We start from the raw sequence: 19105 nt of genomic DNA, 5'->3' as shown, positions 1-19105 counted from the left end.
CTGACTGTACTGTATGTGTATATGTAACAGATGTGATCAGTAACTCTCTTGCGCTGTGATTTTAAAAAGAAGGGCATGCCCAGCCAGTGGTCCCAATGAATGATGTACATAAACCCTGGATTGCTGATGCTATGTATTGTCTATTGAGAGGCTTTGAAGCCACCGGTCGACTGTATTGGAACTCCCCAGTAGGAGCAGTCCCGCATAGGAATGAATGGAATTCTATAGTGTTTCAATTAAATGTTTCAAGGGCAAAATTACATGTATTTTCTTGTTGTAGTGGGGAAAGTAAAATTACTAATCTCCGAAAATTAGACTTTAAGGATCTTTTTAAACATATTTTTTCATTTAGATTTTATGTTTAGCTCACATAATATAATGTAAAAGTGTGCATTAAGGTGTCTGTAATAGAATAAATGTGGCAAAAACGAATGTAGACATTAATAAATGCATTTCTATATCTTCCTAAATATTTTTTTTACAATAGTGGGGGAGTGCCAAGATGGAGGCGTGGTGACTTTTCAACACAGCACTCTATTAGGGGGAGATCGTGAATGTAAATTCTCCCCAGTCTGATAATTCTATGCAAGAGGTAAGTCACGTTTTGAAATACTTTCATCTTTTTTCATATTTACAATGTGTACGAGTTCACTATGTACATTTCCTGATGTATATGGTATATGTTTACGGTACATGTTAGATATTGGGGGCTTCCTGTTATGTGCTTTTGATATGTATGATGGCTGTGCAAGTGAGTTAGTTAGCATGCTTGAGATGTAATGGTCGTATTAGTCCCTGTTTATACAGATTTGTTGTTACAGATTCATGCTATCGACAGCTAGCTAGATAGACCCACTGGCTGCTGGACAAATTAGCTACGTGTGTGTGTGTGTGTGTGTGGTGGGGGGGCTAAGTGAGGCACCAGATGAGAAATGATAGGCTACCAGTGAGCTTTTACCCCCTTATCAAGCCTAGCTAGCTTACTAGCCCCACTAGCTGCTGGACAAATTAGCTACGTGAGTAATGATTCTCACTGCGCGGTATGGCTGCGACATAAAGGGAGCTATCCTTTCTGAGGTGTATCCTCAGGCTACATGTTTACAGATCAAATACTGAATTAAAGAGAACTGCCTGGGTATATTGGGGGGGGTACAATAAATGTAGCCTGAGGATATATGGTTTCCAGTTTACATGGGGGGTATACATGGCTGTGACTAATCGAAGACAATTCTCTTGGGAGCAACTGCACCGCCCTCAACCGCAAGGCTCTCCAGAGGGTAGTGCGGTCTGACCGCACAACGCATCACCGGGGACAAACTACCTGCCCTCCAGGACACCTACACCACCCGATGTCACAGGAAGGCCAAAAAGATCATCAAGCCACTGTCTGTTCACCCCGCTACCATCCAGAAGGTGAGGTCAGTACAGGTGCATCAAAGCTGGGACCGAGAGACTGAAAAACAGCTTCTATCTCAAGGTCATCAGACTGTTAAACAGCCATCGCTAACATGGAGAGGCTGCTGCCAACATACTGACTCAAATCACTGGTCACTTAATAAAGGTATCACTAGTCACTTTAAATAATGGCACTTTAATAATGTTTACATATCCTACATTACTCATCTCATATGTATATAGTGTATTTTATACCTTCTATTGCATCTAGCCTATGCCGCACAGCCATCGCTCAACAATATATTTATATGTACATATTCTTACTCATCCCTTTACATTTGTGTGTGTATAAGGTAGTCGTTGTGAATTTGTTAGATTACTGTTAGATATTACTGCACTGTCGGAACTAGAAGCACAAGCATTTCGCTACACTCACATTAACATCTGCTGACCATGTGTATGTGACCAATACAATTTGATTTTATTTGATTTATTGGTCCATGTATGTCAAGGGAGAGCGAGAGATTGACAGAGACAGTGATTGGGATTTTGAGCGGCCAGTGTGAATTGGGAGTAGGCATCACACGGGAGAGGGGAAGAGAGGGGGTCAGGTAGGTGGGTTATGAAGCAGTACATCCTTTAGTGCAACATGCACTAAATGTCAAGTCATATATGTGTATAGCTTCACAGATGAGATTTACTGCAATGGGCCCTTATCTCATAGATTTCCTAAACCAGCTGTAAGCAATCAGTCTGAGTCTATTACATAAACATTAAGGGAAAGGAACATTTACACTACATACTGTATGTTTTATAAATATTATAGTTTGTTACATCACAGGTTATCATTTAATGACAAGGTTCTAAACGAATGAACTATTATTAGTTAACAACTATTAAACTTGTGTTATTAGAATCACCATTACATTTATGCTATATTTGGAATTGCCAAATAGCATGTCTGTCACACCCTGATCTGTTTCACCTGTCTTTGTGGTTGTCTACACCCCCTTCCAGGTAAAACCACATCTGCCCCATTATCCCCTGTGTATTTATACCTGTGTTTTCTGTTTGTCTGTTGCCAGTTCGTCTTGTCTCGTCAAGCCTACCAGCGTTTTCCCCGTACAGCATTTTTCTCTCTAGTCCCTGTTTTCTAGTTTTCCCGCTTTTGACCATTTTGCCTGCCCTGACCCTGAGCCTGACTGCTGTTCTGTACCTTGTGACACTGCCCTGGATTACTGACCTCTACCCTGACCCTGAGCCTGCCTGCCGTTCTGTACCTTTCGGACTCTGCTCTGGATTGCTGACCTCTGCCTGCCCTGTCATTTGCCTGCCCCATGTTTTTGTAATAAATTGTGTTACTTTGAACTGTCTGCATCTGGGTCTTATCCTGAGGTCTGATAATGTTTCTGATAATACTGTGTGAGAAAGTAGACTGAATTTGGCAGTATGTTTTCATTGTCTTTATCAATATTTTCAGTTAACCTCTAAAAGGTGACCCCACTGTTGCAGAAGTGAAAGAAAGGACAGAAAAGATGTGGGGATCCCTGAAAACTTTGGGATACCTTTTCAATTTTTCTTGTTTCTCATTGACTGAATCCCACATTCTGAAATGTATTGTCGCCGTAATTATTTTCAGTTCTGCTTTACTGTTTTGGGTTCATTTTGAAATCTGATAGATTTACGACTTGATTTATGCTTGAGGGGAAAATAAGTAATTAAGATAGTTGTTGATAACCCATAATCATATTGTATTTTTTGCTTGATGTAGGAGCCATGTATTAACCCAATTAATCAAGCTTAAATTAACCACATTGTAGCCTGTTTATACTTGGTTCTAACATACGCCCTTTGTCCTGATCTTTTCCACATTCTGATTGTGCCCACATTTTTTGACACGTGTTGAAAATTCAAAGAGTCATTGTTTTCTGATTGTGATTAGATCTTCCTGACCACCTCTGGAGGGGCCAGGATATCTGTTCAGAATGAGGACACAGTGGATGGATAAGAGACAGAATTTAATACCATGTGTAGATGCTACATTGTGTGCACAATCAGAATGTGTATAAGTTTAGGACAAAGAATGCATGTCGGAACCAGTGGTGTAAAGATTTTGGGTCTCTGTACTTTACTTTACTATTTATGCTGTATTTTTACAACTTCTACGTTTACTTCATTACATTCCTAAAGAAAATAATGTACTTTTTACTCCATACATTTTTCCTGACACCCAAAAGTACTCATTACATTTTGAATGCTAAGCATGACAGGAAAATTGTCAAATTCACATACTTATCAAGAGAACATCCCTGGTCATCCCTAATACGGGCTCACTAAACAAATTATTACTGGTTTTTATATGATATCTGAGTGCTGGAGTGTGCCTCTGGCTATCCGTAAATAAATAAAAAACAAGACAATTGTGCCGTCTGGTTTGCTTAATATAAGCAATTTGAAATGATTTATACTTTTACTTTTGATGCTTAAGTATATTTAAAATCAAATATTTTAGACTTTTACTCAAGTAGTACACTGCTCAAAAAAATAAAGGGAACACTTAAACAACACAATGTAACTCCAAGTCAATCACACTTCTGTGAAATCAAACTGTCCACTTAGGAAGCAACACTGATTGACAATAAATTTCACATTTCACACATGTTGTGCAAATGGAATAGACAACAGGTGGAAATTATAGGCAATTAGCAAGACACCCCCAATAAAGGAGTGGTTCTGCAGGTGGGGACCACAGACCACTTCTCAGTTCCTATGCTTCCCGGCTGATGTATTGGTCACTTTTGAATGCTGGTGGTGCTTTCACACTAGTGGTAGCATGAGACGGAGTCTACAACCCACACAAGTGGCTCAGGTAGTGCAGCTCATCCAGGATGGCACATCAATGCGAGCTGTGGCAAGAAGGTTTGCTGTGTCTGTCAGCGTAGTGTCCAGAGCATGGAGGCGCTACCAGGAGACAGGCCAGTACATCAGGAGATGTGGAGGAGGCCGTAGGAGGGCAACAACCCAGCAGCAGGACCGCTACCTCCGCCTTTGTGCAAGGAGGAGCACTGCCAGAGCCCTGCAAAATGACCTCCAGCATGCCACAAATGTGCATGTGTCTGCTCAAACGGTCAGAAACAGACTCCATGAGGGTGGTATGAGGGCCCGACATCCACAGGTGGCGGTTGTGCTTACAGCCCAACACCGTGCAGGACGTTTGGCATTTGCCAGAGAACACCAAGATTGGCAAATTCGCCACTGGCGCCCTGTGCTCTTCACAGATGACAGCAGGTTCACACTGAGCACATGTGACAGACGTGACAGAGCCTGGAGACGCCGTGGAGAACGTTCTGCTGCCTGCAACATCCTCCAGCATGACCGGTTTGGCGGTGGGTCAGTCATGGTGTGGGGTGGCATTTCTTTGGGGGGCCACACAGCCCTCCATGTGCTCGCCAGAGGTAGCCTGACTGCCATTAGGTACCGAGATGAGATCCTCAGACCCCTTGTGAGACCATATGCTGGTGCGGTTGGCCCTGGGTTCCTCCTAATGCAAGACAATGCTAGACCTCATCTGGCTGGAGTGTCAGCAGTTCCTGCAAGAGGAAGGCATTGATGCTATGGACTGGCCCGCCCGTTCCCCAGACCTGAATCCAATTGAGCACATCTGGGACATCATGTCTCGCTCCATCCACCAACGCCACGTTGCACCACAGACTGTCCAGGAGTTGGCGGATGCTTTAGTCCAGGTCTGGGAGGAGATCCCTCAGGAGACCATCCGCCACCTCATCAGGAGCATGCCCAGGCATTGTAGGGAGGTCATACAGGCACGTGGAGCCCACACACACTACTGAGCCTCATTTTGACTTGTTTTAAGGACATTACATCAACGTTGGATCAGCCTGTAGTGTGGTTTTCCACTTTAATTTTGAGTGTGACTCCAAATCCAGACCTCCATGGGTTGATAAATTGGATTTCCATTGAATATTTTTGTGTGATTTTGTTGTCAGCACATTCAACTATGTAAAGAAAAAAGTATTTAATAAGATTATTTCATTCATTCAGATGTAGGATGTGTTATTTTAGTGTTCCCTTTATTTTTTGAGCAGTATATATATTCCTGTATTACACTTTCAGTAAATTAGCAAAAATTTCAAAAAACATATTTTCACTTTGTCATCAGGTGTATTGTGTGTAGATGGGTGAATTAAAAAATAAATATTTAATCCATTTTGAATTCAGGCTGTAACACAACATAAAGTGGAATAGGTCAAGGGGTTCGAATACTTTCTGAAGGCACTGTATAGAAATAAATAGAAAAACATAAAATGCAGCTAGTTTGCTGTCATTCCAGCTTCAGTTTTAAGTGACTGTGTTAGCTGTGTAGTTGGCTAGGTCCTCTGAACAGTGTCCTAGCTAGAGAGCAAATACTAGTCTAAATCGTGCATTATTACCTCATTGTTTTGGATGTATCCCTAAAAAATCACTAGAAAACAGCTTACACAAACACAAATGCAGCTACTTTGCCATTATTCTGTCTGCACTGTTTGACATCTTAGCTGAAGTTGGCTAGATAAGAACGTTGCCAGCCATCATGTTATTAATGGAACATCTGAAATTAACAACTGGGTCGCATCCATAGATTTAGAACAAGGAGAGTTAACGACTGGGCTGTATCTCTGGCAAGCGAACCGATAGAATGAACGACAAGCTGGCTTGGGTAGCAAGCCTAGATTTGTGTCGGGACTACATGTTGTAGAGACTTACCCAGAAAGACTCACAGCTGTAATCGCTGCCAAAGGTGATTCTAACTTATGTAAATAAGATATTTCTGTATTTCATTTTCAATACATTCTCTAAAACATGTTTTCACTTTGTTATTGTGTGTATTTACAAAAAAAGTTTAACCTTTATTTAACTAGGCAAGTCAGTTAAGAACAAATGATTATTTACAATGACGGCCTACCGGGGAACAGTGGGTTAACTGCCTTGTTCAGGGGCAGAACAATAGATTTTTACCTTGTCAGCTCAGCGATTCGACCCAGCAAAGTTTTGGTTACTGGCCCAACGTTCTAACCACTAGGCTACCTGTAGGTTAGAATAAAAATCTATGTCATCCATTTTGAATTCAGGCTATAACACAACAAAATGTGGAATAAGTCAAGGGGTATGAATACTTTCTGAAGGCACTATATCCTCCAAACACCGGCTTCTTGGGCATTATCACTTGATTATGGTCTAGGCTAATAAGAGTGACAAATTTTGATGATGTCATCACCCCAACCTCATAACATGATGTTGCATCTGAGCTTATCATGCCTGAGGGCCCACTGTGCATTAGACTGCATACATGTTGTTTGGCTCTGTGTGCATCATATTGGCATTACAACAAAGATCTGATTTCCCTCTTCTTGTTGTTTTCTCTCTCCCCCACTTTCTCTTTACTCCATTATGTCCCTTTATCTCTTTCTCTCTCTCTCGCTCACCCTCTCGTCCCTGTCTCCCTCTCTCTCTCTTCCCCATCTCTTTCCATCCATCCCGCCATCCATTAAGTAACATGCAATTATCACCAATATAACAACTTTCGGAATTCGCTGTTGCTAATAATATGTTTGTCGCGCTCAAGTTTCAGTTCAAGCTGTACCTTTCCTCTCCCCTGTCATGTTACATTCGAATTCTATCAAGCTTTATTGGTATCACAGGAAAAGCCAATGTTGTCAAAGTGATTTATAGTGTCCTATCACTTCACATAGAAAAGGAAAAAGCAAATACAGATGTCACGAGAGACATCTCTCTCTTTCTATTCTCTCTCTTTATCCACTCTCTTTCTTTCCCCTTTACCAAAAAATATAATATCTCTCTCTCTTGATATCATTGCATGTTTTCAGGCATACACCACAGTATAACCTTAAATTTAATTGTTTGCCCTATTCAACTGTTAAAATACTTCAAACAGTTTGATACTTGTTAAGCCTATGTTGTTAGCATATTCCTATACTGGCTTTTAAGTAGAACATACAGTGAGGGAAAAAAGTATTTGATCCTCTGCTGATTTTGTACGTTTGCCTACTGACAAATAAATGATCAGTCTATAATTTTAATGGTAGGTTTATTTGAACAGTGAGAGACAGAATAACAACAAAACAATCCAGAGAAACGCATGTCAAAAATGTTATAAATTGATTTGCATTTTAACGAGGGAAATAAGTATTTGACCCCCTCTCAATCAGAAAGATTTCTGGCTCCCAGGTGTCTTTTATACAGGTAACGAGCTGAGATTAGGAGCACACTCTTAAAGGGAGTGCTCCTAATCTCAGTTTGTTTCCTGTATAAAAGACACCTGTCCACAGAAGCAATCAATCAGATTCCAAACTCTCCACCATGGCCAAGACCAAAGAGCTCTCCAAGGATGTCAGGGACAAGATTGTAGACCTACACAAGGCTGGAATGGGCTACAAGACCATCGCCAAGCAGCTTGGTGAGAAGGTGACAACAGTTGGTACGATTATTCGCAAATGGAAGAAACACAGAAGAACTGTCAATCTCCCTCGGCCTGGGGCTCCATGCAAGATCTTACCTCGTGGAGTTGCAATGATCATGAGAACGGTGAGGAATCAGCCTAGAACTACACGGGAGGATCTTGTCAATGATCTCAAGGCAGCTGGGACCATAGTCACCAAGAAAACAATTGGTAACACCCTACGTCGTGAAGGACTGAAATCCTGCAGCAAGGTCCCCCTGCTCAAGAAAGCACATATACATGCCCGTCTGAAGTTTGCCAATGAACATCTGAATGATTCAGAGCACAACTGGGTGAAAGTGTTGTGGTCAGATGAGACCAAAATGGAGCTCTTTGGCATCAACTCAACTCACCGTGTTTGGAGGAGGAGGAATGCTGCCTATAACCCCAAGAACACCATCCCCACCGTCAAACATGGAGGTGGAAACATTATGCTTTTGGGGTGTTTTTCTGCTAAGGGGACAGGACAACTTCACCGCATCAAAGGGATGATGGACGGGGCCATGTACCGTCAAATCTTGGGTGAGAACCTCTTTCCCTCAGCCAGGGCATTGAAAATGGGTCGTGGATGGGTATTCCAGCATGACAATGACCCAAAACACACGGCCAAGGCAACAAAGGAGTGGCTCAAGAAGAAGCACATTAAGGTCCTGGAGTGGCCTAGCCAGTCTCCAGACCATAATCCCATAGAAAATCTGTGGAGGGAGCTGAAGGTTCGAGTTGCCAAACGTCAGCCTCAAAACCTTAATGACTTGGAGAAGATCTGCAAAGAGGAGTGGGACAAAATCCCTCCTGAGATGTGTGCAAACCCGGTGGCTAACTACAAGAAACGTCTGACCTCTGTGATTGCCAACAAGGGTTTTGCCACCAAGTACTAAGTCATGTTTTGCAGAGGGGTCAAATACTTATTTCCCTCATTAAAATGCAAATCAATTTATAACATTTTTGACATGCGTTTTTCTGGATTTTTTTGTTGTTATTCTGTCTCTCACTGTTCAAGTAAACCTACCATTCAAATTATAGACTGATCATTTCTTTGTCAGTGGGCAAACGTACAAAATCAGCAGGGGATCAAATACTTTTTTCCCTCGCTGTATGAATTCTTAATAGAGTAAAGCTTTGTTCCATTATGCACACTGGCATACCACTTGCAGTGGATACATTTTTTGGACATGCATTCTCTGTGGTATGCTAGTATGGACAGTGAGATGTAACCAAGCCTCACTTCATCCCCTCCACACAGGTGTACATGCGGAGCACAAACTAACACTGCACCCTGATGAGTGCCCATGCTAACCTGGCTGAGCTGTCCCCCCCCCCCCAAAAGACACCCCCCTCCCCTCAGGCCCTAGTTACCATGGCAGCCCATTTCAGTTCAACTGTCACCAGAGCCAAGGATAAGGTAGGCCAAGGATAAGGTAGGCAGGCGGCAGGCAGCTGGCTGGCATAAAAAACATGTCTACTCAGTCAACTGTTTTTGAACTAGCCTGGTTGCATTGTAACCAATGAAAGAGTCCAAAAAGTTCAAACCCAGCCCATCTGACCTGGCATTCCAGGTAGGATCAATCTAACATATTTGAAAGAAAATACTAGTTATATTGGTTTTGTGTGGCGCTTGATGTGGGACTCAATATGATTACGCCCATTTGAGATGTGACTGTGAGCATGGATCTTTCACATCCATTTCCCTTACCAATAGGCCATTTGGCAGTGGGATGGAAATGGCGATTAAAAACAAAACAAAGGGCTGCTAATAAAGCAAAGCTGTAAACTGAGTTTACATGAATTTTACTAGAAGCGAATTGACACATTTGACATAGGATTCAAACTTGTATTTTTGTCTTGGATTTGACAAGCTGCTTCATAGTAGACATGACATAGCATGTTCAGACTTGGGTCAAATTCATAGCAGTATGTCAACAGATTTCAAATACTGCTTGAGCTTGATTGAGTTGCCTGACCCAATTTAATCAAATAGAATAGTCCCAAAATGGAAAACTCCAAGATATACCAAGCACACCTCAATAACTTTTATGAGTTTGTAGACAACTTGTTGTTGTTTATGTTATTGTTTTTTATGTTTGTTTTTGTTGTTCTGTCGTGTCATTTCAAGTCATATCATATGATAGATATGCTTTGAGCAATATGCCATGAAACCCTTTTCCTCCCAACACTGTCTCTCCCTATTCATCTTGTCCCATAAATACATTTTGACTCACTTGCTACATGTTTTTGTTATCCAAAGACTGAATTAATGTTTCATTGTAACTAAGGCGTGTTAGTTATTTTGGTGTGACATCAAGTCCTCAGCGATATTCTCAGTCAGTTTTCTCTGTCGTCTTCCAAAAAGCTGCTCAACGCAATTTCTCTCACCTTCTCAGAGCTGTTAATTAACCACAGGATTGAATTAAAATGAAAAGGTTTTAATTAAACTGAGTCCCATCATGATTCCTATTAAGGAGTAATCTGGCAATTTATGGAGGCGTCCGTTGGTACGTTTTACTTCCCTCTGGTGGGAACATGGAGTAACTGAAAAATTGTGTCACCCTTGGTACATCTCAATATTCAAAAGTGGTTTCCTCTCCTTGTGTCATTCGATGGGATCTGAAGGAATTGAGCAGCTGAAAGCCTAATAAGGTTTAAGGGTGTAATATGTAGAAAGGCTCCGCCATTACCTGATTGCTAAAATTTGATCATGTTCGCCTGATTTCAGTTTACGTGACATCAAGCAATATATAGTATAGAGAATTGTACAATCTAAACTGCTGTGAAATATGTTTTCAATAACCAAAAATATTGCATTGTCAGCTGTTTTAAGCTGGTGTACAAAACTGAAAGTAAAAAGAGCAAAAGCAAAACTTCAGGACTGGAAGCATAGAATTAGCACACACAGAACAGATCTACCGCTAATCAGACTTGCTTTCAATGATAATGACAGATCTACAACTCACATTTCTGTGTGAATTTGGTCAGGTCACACACAAAGCTACATACTGGACCTTGAATCTATCGCTACATACTGACAGTAATCAACACCTGTCAAGTATTTTGCATCAGTGTAGATGAAGGGAAGAACAATGAAATCCTTCCACTGAGTAATTTTTGCTCTTGACTAAGCACTGGGTAAAAAACAACTTGGTACAGTGCACTTATTTGACAAGACATACGGTTTTAATAATCAACTGTTTATGGAGGCAAAAAGCTAATGTCACAGAATATATTGATTCTGCTTTTAAGAATCCATCAGGCACAGTAATACATTTGACTGACTGGATTTTTTATTTATTCTTATAAGATCAATATCATGTAATGAGTGGAGTTATGATCCCACAGCGATTTATACAGGAACTCTCCAACCACACTGGGTATCCTGTGTCTAAGCTGCTGGGCAGGAATTCCATCTGGAGGGTCTATGACACTTTCCTGTCAGGTACTGGACTACCATACGTAGCTCACTACATACACACTCTGACTCTGATATTAACACCATGCCACATGTACGTAGGGTTTCCCCCGTGGGACTAGTTGCATGTCCCCTTCTGAGGGTGGGGAGCAAGCTGACCAGAGAATAGAGTCCCAAATGGCACCCTAGTCGCTTTATAGTGCATTACTTTTATGCAGGGCCCATAGGGTTCCGGTCAAAAGTAGTGCACTAAATAGGGAATAGGGTGTCATTTGAGACGCATGCATACATTACATACATATACTTGGTTAATATCCAAGTATAAAATATTTGGTATTTTATTGGTTTCTATTGACAACTTTGGTGCCAGAAAGTCTGGATATTGCTTTTTGGACCTGTGTTCCCCATCTGGGAATAGGCAATCTAGGTGAAACACTGCCATGTGATCATCTGGGCCTTTGGGCTTAATAGCACATTGAATTGAGAAATATTCATGATTATATAAGAAGTAGACTCGGCCATATTTACAGTAATACGCGTTCGCAATAGTGCAAAGTGTACATCCAACATCTCTTATTTTTAGAGATGGCTATAAATGGAAAGACTTACATAAACCATGAAATACATGATTGCATCCCAAATAGCACCCTATTACCTTTATATAGTATACTACTTTTGACCATGAGTCCAATGGGCCCCAGGCAAAATTTGCGTACCACAAAGGGAATATGGTGCCATTTGTGACGCAGTCACAGTAATTACATGGGTATAGGCTTGGTTGTGACTCATGTTATGGAAGATTACACTTCAAACAGAATGATAATAAATCCATGTAATTTAGTCTACACCATCACAATAAATCTAAATATTTATTTTAGACAGGTCTAAAGAAACATGATATGAAGAAAATTTATATTTCAGAAGAACAGAATAGCATACTCCGCATTATCCTTATGTTAGGCCCTGATCTGGTTATGCCATATGGCTGAGGGCTATTCTCAAAAGTGATCACAAATTAATGTGATTATACATGTAATGCTTTTATTATAAAGGTGCATTTTTATGGTAAAAATGATCTTCCCCAAACTTGAAACTCACGTGCTGCGAATGTATGCCAGTTAGGCTCTACACCCCTTGTAAAGCGGTTTTGTCATAGATGACGTAAGAATTGGACCAAGGTGCAGCGGGAACGTGTATGCACATCTTCTTTATTAAATAAAAAGAAGGAAAAAACAACCAAAACACGTATACAAACGTAACGAACGACACTAACAGACCTGTCAGGCGAACAGACACTAAACAGGAGACAACTACCCACAAATCCCAATACAAAAACACCCCTATACATAGGACCTTCAATCAGAGGCAACGAGGAACAGCTGCCTCCAATTGAAGGTCCATCAAAACCCTAAACATAGAACTAAAAGGACTAGACTAGAACATAGAAATAACTAACATAGAACATAAACCAACAAACACCCCCTGCCACGTCCTGACCAAACTACAATAACAAATAACTCCTTTACTGGTCAGGACGTGACAGGTTTAATGTGCTTCATTTTAAGAAGTTATTTGGCCACTTTAGTTGTGATACAAACCTTATCAAAATACACTGCTCAAAAAAATAAAGGGAACACTTAAACAACACAATGTAACTCCAAGTCAATCACACTTCTGTGAAATCAAACTGTCCACTTAGGAAGCAACACTGATTGACAATAAATTTCACATGCTGTTGTGCAAATGGAATAGACAACAGGTGGAAATGATAGGCAATTAGCAAGACACCCCCAATAAAGGAGTTGTTCTGCAGGTGGGGACCACAGACCACTTCTCAGTTCCTATGCTTCCTGGCTGATGTTTTGGTCACGTTTGAATGCTGGCGGTGCTTTCACTCTAGTGGTAGCATGAGAGGGAGTCTACAACCCACACAAGTGGCTCAGGTAGTGCAGCTCATCCAGGATGGCACATCAATGCGAGCTGTGGCAAGAAGGTTTGCTGTGTCTGTCAGCGTAGTGTCCAGAGCATGGAGGCGCTACCAGGAGACAGGCCAGTACATCAGGAGACGTGGAGGAGGCCGTAGGAGGGCAACAACCCAGCAGCAGGACCGCTACCTCCGCCTTTGTGCAAGGAGGAGCAGGAGAAGCACTGCCAGAGCCCTGCAAAATGACCTCCAGCAGGCCACAAATGTGCATGTGTCTGCTCAAACGGTCAGAAACAGACTCCATGAGGGTGGTATGAGGGCCCGACGTCCACAGGTGGGGGTTGTGCTTACAGCCCAACACCGTGGCATTTGGAGAACGTTCTGCTGCCTGCAACATCCTCCAGCATGACCGGTTTGGCGGTGGGTCAGTCACGGTGTGGGGTGGCATTTCTTTGGGGGGCCACACAGCCCTCCATGTGCTCGCCAGAGGTAGCCTGACTGCCATTAGGTACCGAGATGAGATCCTCAGACCCCTTGTGAGACCATATGCTGGTGCGGTTGGCCCTGGGTTCCTCCTAATGCAAGACAATGCTAGACCTCATGTGGCTGGAGGGTGTCAGCAGTTCCTGCAAGAGGAAGGCATTGATGCTATGGACTGGCCCGCCCGTTCCCCAGACCTGAATCCAATTGAGCACATCTGGGACATCATGTCTCGCTCCATCCACCAACGCCACGTTGCACCACAGACTGTCCAGGAGTTGGCGGATGCTTTAGTCCAGATCTGGGAGGAGATCCCTCAGGAGACCATCCGCCACCTCATCAGGAGCATGCCCAGGTGTTGTAGGGAGGTCATACAGGCACGTGGAGGTCACACACACTACTGAGCCTCATTTTGACTTGTTTTAAGGACATTACATCGAAGTTGGATCAGCCTGTAGTGTGGTTTTCCACTTTAATTTGGAGTGTGACTCCAAATCCAGACCTCCATGGGTTAATAAATTGGATTTCCATTGATTATTTTTGTGTGATTTTGTTGTCAGCACATTCAACTATGTAAAGAAAAAAGAATTTAATAAGATTATTTCTTTCATTCAGATCTAGGATGTGTTGTTTAAGTGTTCCCTTTATTTTTTTTAGCAGTATATATAGGCCTATGGGCTAGGTTACATGTGGTGTGGGACTATGATTTGAAAAAGTTGCAAAGAAAATCATGTGCTTTTTGCGTTAGTCATTCACAAGTGATAATATATCATTCACAAGTGATAGGCTAATATTGTCGCCATCACACTATTCTTGATTTAATCTTGTCTTTACATATACTAAATAATTAATGAGAGAAATGTGTTCATGCAACGGTCTCAACTGGGCCAGCGAGGGAAAAAAAAAAGAAGTAATCTATGCATTTAAATAGCGAATGGACAAAGCTTTTTTTGTGGTTAATTTTCATGCCAGCCAGGTAGGCTATACTGCTGTCTTAAAGAGAAGCAATGCGCTTAATATTAGGAAGGTTGAGAAATAAATATAGTAGGCCGAGCCTATAGAAATCTGATAGAGGCCATCAATTGCATAGCCTGTAGAAATGTTGCGCAACATTAGCTCATGGGCTCTCATTAAGTGTTTGATTAGATTTTTGATTACATTTACATTAATGTCAGAGTGATTAGAGGGACAACAGAGTGCGGAGTACCAGGCAGTTAGCAAGTTTGGTAGGCTGCTAATGACCATCAGCAGCATCAGAGCTTGGGAATGCCTAATTCCTGTGACTAAAAGGTCAGGTGGAATTTGACTGCCATCATGACTCGTGACCGCCGGTGTGGCGGTAATATGGTCACCGTAACAGCCCTAGTCATAACTATGTCATAATGTCATAACAGCTGACATAACTTGTCATAACCTGTCATAATATTGTCATAACACTGTCATGACCCATATATTTATACCTGTTATGACATATATTTAGTTATTTTATGGCTGGCTACGACACCTACATAAGAGTGTCAAAACCCACATTTATTCTAATTCGTTTTTTTCCTGCCAAGAAGTTCCCTTTAGTTTGAAAGTTTGTTTCTTAAATCCTTTGTTGTTATGAATTCTTTACAGTCATGTTTTTTTTTCATCATATTTCAAATAACTTGTAGAAAATACACTTTATGATACTGTTAAAAATCATTATGACCATCATAATTATATAAGCCAGATAGGCCTATCATATACATGCACTTATATCAGTCATCAGTCAAAAATAGGGTGTCTTGTCCTGCTCTTGAAATCTGCTCCTGCGTTCATCCCAGTCACCAGCAACAGAGCATTGGGATAGGTGCATGTCTGCCATCAATTTGTGTGCAATTACAATGATAATTCATTATGGTAAAACAATTATACAACATAAACATACTGTTTACAAAAAGGCTATGGTGTAATGTAATGTTTTGCCTTGTATGGTAGGTTTTGTGGGATTTTACAATCTTATGTACAGTTGAAGTCGGAAGTTTACGTACACCTTGGCCAAATACATTTAAACTCAGTTTTTCACAATTCCTGACATTTAATCCTAGTAGAAATTTCCAGTCTTAGGTCAGTAAGGATCACCACTTTATTTTAAGAATGTGAAATGTCAGAATAATAGTAGAGAGAATGATTTATTTCAGCGTATATTTCTTTCATCACATTCCCAGCGGGTCAGAAATTTACATACACTCAATTAGTATTTGGTAGCATTGCCTTTAAATTGTTTAGCTTGGGTCAAACGTTTCGGGTAGCCTTCTACAAGCTTCCCACAACAAGTTGGGTGAATTTTGTCCCATTCCTCCTGACTGAGGAATGTAGGCCTCCTTGCTCGCACACGCTTTTTCATTTCTGTCCACAAATTTTCTATAGGATTGAGGTCAGGGCTTTGTGATGGTCACTCCAATACCTTGACTTTGTTGTCCTTAAGACATTTTGCCACAACTTTGGAAGTATGCTTGGGGTCATTGTCCATTTGGAAGACCCATTTGCGACACAAGCTTTAACTTCCTGACTGTCTTGAGATGTTGCTTCAATATATCCACATAATTTTCTTCCCTCATGATACCATCTATTCTGTGAAGTGCACCAGTCCCTCCTGCAACAAAGCACCCCCACAACATGATGCTTCCACCCCCGTGCTTCACGGTTTGGATGTTCTTTGGCTTGCAAGCCTCCCCCTTTTTCCTCCAAGCATAACGATGGTCATTATGGCCAAACAGTTCTATTTTTGTTTCATCAGACCAGAGGACATTTCTCCAAAAAATACGATCTTTGTCCCCATGTGCAGTTGAAAACCGTAGTCTGGCTTTTTTATGGCGGTTTTGGAGCAGTGGCTTCTTCCTTGCTGAGCGGCCTTTCAGCATTGTAGAAACTAAATACATTACAAAGGAACGTCTTGATTAGTGTTATGTTAGCTAGCTACATAGTTGTCTTTGTATCATGATAAGGTGTAGTACTGAAACTATCGAGGTTACCTAGCCAGCTACACTTTCAAACAAAGTCAACAACGCAGCCACTGCTAGCTAGCCTACTTCACCAGCCAGCAGTACTGTATCATTTTAATCATTTTAGTCAATAAGATTTTTGCAACGTAAGCTTAACTTTCTGAACATTCGAGACGTGTAGTCCACTTGTCATTCCAATCTCCTTTGCATTAGCGTAGCCTCTTCTGTAGCCTGTCAACTATGTGTCTGTCTATCCCTGTTCTCTCCCCTCTGCACAGGCCATAGAAACGCTTCACACCGCGTGGCCGCTGCCACTCTAACCTGGTGGTCCCAGCGCGCACGACCCACGTGGAGTTCCAGGTCTGCGGCCAACAAGACATAGTTCATCTCAGCCTATGCTACCCTCCAGTCCCTCGACTTCTTGGCGCTGACGGAAACATGGATTACCACAGATAACACTGCTACTCCTACTGCTCTCTCCTCGTCTGCCCACGTGTTCTCGCACACCCCGAGAGCTTCTGGTCAGCGGGGTGGTGGCACTGGGATCCTCATCTCTCCCAAGTGGACATACTCTCTTTCTCCCCTGACCCATCTGTCTATCGCCTCCTTTGAATTCCATGCTGTCACAGTTACCAGCCCTTTCAAGCTTAACATCCTTATCATTTATCGCCCTCCAGGTTCCCTTGTAGAGTTCATCAATGAGCTTGACGCCTTGATAAGTTCCTTTCCTGAGGATGGCTCACCTCTCACAGTTCTGGGTGACTTTAACCTCCCCACGTCTACCTTTGACTCATTCCTCTCTGCCTCCTTCTTTCCACTCCTCTCCTCTTTTGACCTCACCCTCTCACCTCCCCCCCCTACTCACAAGGCAGGCAATACGCTTGACCTCATCTTTACTAGATGCTGTTCTTCCACTAATCTCATTGCAACTCCCCTCCAAGTCTCTGACCACTACATTGTATCCTTTTCCCTCTCGCTCTCATCCAACACTTCTCACTCTGCCCCTACTCGGATGGTATTGCGCCGTCCCAACCTTCGCTCTCTCTCCGCCGCTACTCTCTCCTCTTCCATCCTATCATCTCTTCCCTCTGCTCAAACCTTCTCCAACCTATCTCCTGATTCTGCCTCCTCAACCCTCCTCTCCTCCCTTTCTGCATCCTTTGACTCTCTATGTCCCCTATCCTCCAGGCCGGCTCGGTCCTCCCCTCCTGCTCCGTGGCTCGGCGACTCATTGCGAGCTCACAGAACAGGGCTCTGGGCAGCCGAGCGGAAATGGAGGAAAACTCGCCTCCCTGCGGACCTGGCATCCTTTCACTCCCTCCTCTCTACATTTTCCTCTTCTGTCTCTGCTGCTAAAGCCACTTTCTACCACTCTAAATTCCAAGCATCTGCCTCTAACCCTAGGAAGCTCTTTGCCACCTTCTCCTCCCTCCTGAATCCCCCTCCCCCCTACTCCCTCTCTGCGGATGACTTTGTCAACCATTTTGAAAAGAAGGTCGACGACATCCGATCCTCGATTGCTAAGTCAAACGACACCGCTGGTCCTGCTCACACTGCCCTACCCTGTGCTTTTACCTCTTTCTCCCCTCTCTCTCCAGATGAAATCTCGCGTCTTGTGACGGCTGGCCGCCCAACAACCTGCCCGCTTGACCTTATCCCCTCCTCTCTTCTCCAGACCATTTCCGGAGACCTTCTCCCTTACCTCACCTCGCTCATAAACTCATCCTTGACCGCTGGCTACGTCCAGAGAGCGAGAGTTGCACCCCTTCTGAAAAAACCTACACTCGATCCCTCCGATGTCAACAACTACAGACCAGTATCCCTTCTTTCTTTTCTCTCCAAAACTCTTGAACGTGCCGTCCTTGGCCAGCTCTCCTGCTATCTCTCTCAAAATGACCTTCTTGATCCAAATCAGTCAGGTTTCAAGACTGGTCATTCAACTGAGACTGCTCTTCTCTGTGTCACGGAGGCGCTCCGCACTGCTAAAGCTAACTCTCTCTCCTCTGCTCTCATCCTTCTAGACCTATCGGCTGCCTTTGATACTGTGAACCATCAGATCCTCCTCTCCACCCTCTCCGAGTTGGGCATCTCCGGCGCGGCCCACGCTTGGATTGCGTCCTACCTGACAGGTCGCTCCTACCAGGTGGCGTGGCGACAATCTGTCTCCGCACCACATGCTCTCACCACTGGTGTCCCCAGGGCTCTGTTCTAGGCCCTCTCCTATTCTCGCTATACACCAAGTCACTTGGCTCTGTCATATCCTCACATGGTCTCTCCTATCATTGCTATGCAGACAACACACAATTAATCTTCTCCTTTCCCCCTTCTGATAACCAGGTGGCGAATCGCATCTCTGCATGTCTGGCAGACATATCAGTGTGGATGACGGATCACCACCTCAAGCTGAACCTCGGCAA

General features: G+C 42.8%; 1 long non-coding RNA gene across 1 annotated transcript; it reads left to right on the top strand.

Moving 5' to 3' along the window:
* The first annotated feature begins 496 nt into the window (after positions 1–496).
* On the top strand, positions 497–3820 carry LOC106578300 (uncharacterized). Its single transcript, XR_001322410.2, has 2 exons — positions 497–1413; positions 1908–3820. It is a non-coding gene; the product is annotated as an uncharacterized lncRNA (long non-coding RNA).
* Positions 3821–19105: the final 15285 nt, after the last annotated feature.

The sequence above is a fragment of the Salmo salar genome, chromosome ssa19 (genome assembly GCF_905237065.1).
Source record: "Salmo salar chromosome ssa19, Ssal_v3.1, whole genome shotgun sequence".
NCBI classification, from domain to species: Eukaryota; Metazoa; Chordata; class Actinopteri; order Salmoniformes; family Salmonidae; genus Salmo; species Salmo salar.
The sequence above is the reverse complement of the archived record's forward strand: the minus strand, read 5'-3'. Positions and strand labels throughout refer to the sequence as shown.